The following is a 2,926-nucleotide window of genomic DNA, read 5'->3' as shown; positions in this document are numbered from 1 at the left end:
GAATTTCCCCGTCACTCTCTGCAAAGTGCTGTAAAGGAGCACGGCCCAGGTGACCCAATCTTGCTGATGCCTTCATCTCTATTAGTTTGTGCAGAGATGTTTTCCTCGACAGGAAAAGGACCGAAGCTGCCTCTCCCTGCGTCACTTTATGTCACGGTGTCATTTATTCTCCAATTCAGTGAGGACAGATCCGTGCAGGAACCATCACCGGTGCCAAACTGAAGATACAGCCAACGCAGGAGGGACCTGAGGTGCACCAGGAAGTCAGCTGGGAGATCATGAGGCATGTTTACACGTTCCCCAGATGTCCTGGGTGCTGGCATTACGCAGGTCTGTGAAGTTCCGCGGGTGAGAGTAACAGCACAGAGGACATTCCCGTTCCCCTCAGCACCTGTGAGTTTACCTTCAGCTTCAGATGAGCACAGTATCTTATACACAACAGGCTCCTCCCTCCAGTGGCTGGATCTCTGAAAAAAGACTAAAATCCATTCAAATGCAATAATAAAAAAAAAATGTAGTGTCATCATTCAAACAGAAAAGGACACATATTAAAAATACAAGGCGGGGCCGGCACTGTGGTGCAGTGGGCTAAGCCGCAGCCTGCAGGGCCAGCATCCCATATGGGTGCCAGTTCTAGACCTAGCTGCTCCACTTCTGATCCAGCTCCCTACTGATGTGCCTGGGAAAACTCCAGAAGATGGCCCAAGTCCTTGGGCCCCGCACCCATGCAGGAGACGTGGAAGAAGATCCTGGCTCCTGGCTTCGGATCAGTTTAGCTCCAGTTGTTGTGGCCATTTGAGGAGTGAACCAGCGGATGGAAGATCTCTCTCTCTCTCTCTCTTTCTCTCTCTCTTTCTCTCTGCCTCTCTGTAACTCTTTCAAATAAGTAAATCTTTTTTTTTTTAAATATTCCTTCTTGCATGAAGAAGTCTATATTAAATCCTTCAACTGATTGGATATGGCCCACCCCAAATCATAAAGGTTAATGTGCTTTACTCAAAGACCACTGATTTCAACGTTAATCTTATCCAAAAAATGCCTTTGCAGAAGCAGCCAGAATATTTTCTGGCCAATTACAAAATCAACATGAAGGGAGTAGGCAGCAAGCCCTCTCCCTGTAGTTTCCAGGTTAACGGAGTTCAGAGGGAGAGGAGCAGTCTGCACGTGCACAGCCGCTGTACCTGGGAAAGCCTGCAGAACACAGTGGATGGACACGCGTGCAGAGCTGGGAATCAATTCCAAGGCCAAAGCCTGCTGCTACCATCAAGCAGAATCCTATTCCGTCCTCAAATGTTATTGAGCTGACAACAGGAGACAGTGTGATGTGGGCTTAATAAAAGCTGGGTTGGAAGGCAAAGTGAATCTTACATTTGCCTGAATTCAGCTTTACTGCTACATAAACAAAAAGAACTACGCCGTAAAAGCTCCAGGCAGTTCAGAGAAATGTTACTGGAAAAGTAATCAAGAAGAGTAACAAAACTGTAATGCATGGTAGGACAGAAAGATACATGTCTTTTAAATTTAGGTAATAGTTGTTTAATTAGCCTGATTGTATTTATTTTCTTTTTCAAGGAAATTATTTTTAATATTTTTCATTTATTCATTTGAGAGGTAGAGTTACAAAGGGGGGGGGGGAGAGAGACAGAGAGAGAGCTTCCATCTGCTGGTTCACTCCCCAGATGGCTGCAATGGCTGGAGCTGAACTGATCCAAAGCCAGGAGCCAGGAGCTTCTTCCAGGTCTCCCACACGGGTGCAGGAGCCCAAGGACTTGGTCCATCTTCTACTGCTTTCCCAGACCATAGCAGGAAGCGGTATAGGAAGTGGAGCAGCCAGGATTCAAACAGGTGTCCATATGAGATGCCAGCGCCAGCCCCTCAAGAAAAATCTTAAGACCACACAACAATATAGCTTATAATTTTATTTTATTTTTTAAAGATTTATTTATTTACTTGAAAGAATTACACAGAGAGCAAAGGAGAGGCAGAGAGAGAGAGAGAGAGAGAAAGGTCTTCCATCAGCTGGTTCACTCCCCAGTTGGCCACAATGGCCGGAGCCGCACTGATCTGAAGCCAGGAGCCAGGAGCTTCTTCCAGGTCTCCCACGTGGGTGCAGGGGCCAAGCACTTGGGCCATCTTCCTCTGCTTTCCCAGGCCATAGCAGTGAGCTGGATTGGAAGTGGAGCAGCCGGGACTAGAACCGGAGCCCATATGGGATGTCGGCACTTCAGGCCAGGGCGTTAATCCGCTACGCCAAAGCGTCGGCCCCTAGCCTATAATTTTAATATCTAACAAAAATTAAATCGTTTTATCAGAGGGCGGCTACATTTCCCTCACATGTTTAGTCTAGCATTAGCAATACCAGGTTACTTTACGCCTATTAATATTTTATTGAATAATATAAGTTATTTTGAATAGCTACCATATTTTCACGTTAACGTCAGGAAACATTTTAGTACCTACTACAGGTTTTTTTGTCATCTCCCAGCTCCTGGTTCTGCGGCCAGCGCGCTCCTGCGCCTGCGCACTCCCAGTCCCCAGGGCGCCAGGTGGGCAGTCCTTGCGCGGCCATTTTACGCCTCTGGACTACATTTCCCAAAGGCCACTGAGGCCAGGCCAATTTAGCTTGGACTACATTTCCCAGAGGCCACCGGGGACAACCAGGACCCCGGATCCCACTGCCAGTTTTTCGTTACCGTAGCCCAGCCAGCAGCGAGTTTAGGCTAAGGCAGTGCGTGTTCTCTGGGGAAGGGCTTTGCAGACTCCGACCAACCCCACGGGGTAACCAGGGCTTGAGTGAAGACGACAACAATAATGGGAGGAACTGGGGGACCTCTGCGGACGTGCGCCGGCGCGGGACCCGGACCCTAACAGGCGGCGAGCGCGAGGGCAGGGAGGCTCCGTGGGCTCTGGCGGGGTCTCAGGCGCG

General features: G+C 48.9%; 1 long non-coding RNA gene across 1 annotated transcript; it reads right to left on the bottom strand.

Moving 5' to 3' along the window:
• Positions 1-1,904: 1,904 nt before the first annotated feature.
• LOC149120845 (uncharacterized) lies at positions 1,905-2,556 on the bottom strand. The gene is made up of 2 exons (XR_016224911.1): positions 2,457-2,556; positions 1,905-2,270 (listed from the first exon to the last, which is right to left on the bottom strand). It is a non-coding gene; the product is annotated as an uncharacterized LOC149120845 (long non-coding RNA).
• Between the last annotated feature and the right edge of the window lie 370 nt (positions 2,557-2,926).

Source organism: Oryctolagus cuniculus, chromosome 18, assembly GCF_051225735.1.
Source record: "Oryctolagus cuniculus isolate XC-2025 breed Fujian yellow rabbit chromosome 18, ASM5122573v1, whole genome shotgun sequence".
NCBI lineage: Eukaryota > Metazoa > Chordata > Mammalia > Lagomorpha > Leporidae > Oryctolagus > Oryctolagus cuniculus.
This window is presented reverse-complemented; position numbering and strand designations above follow the sequence as displayed.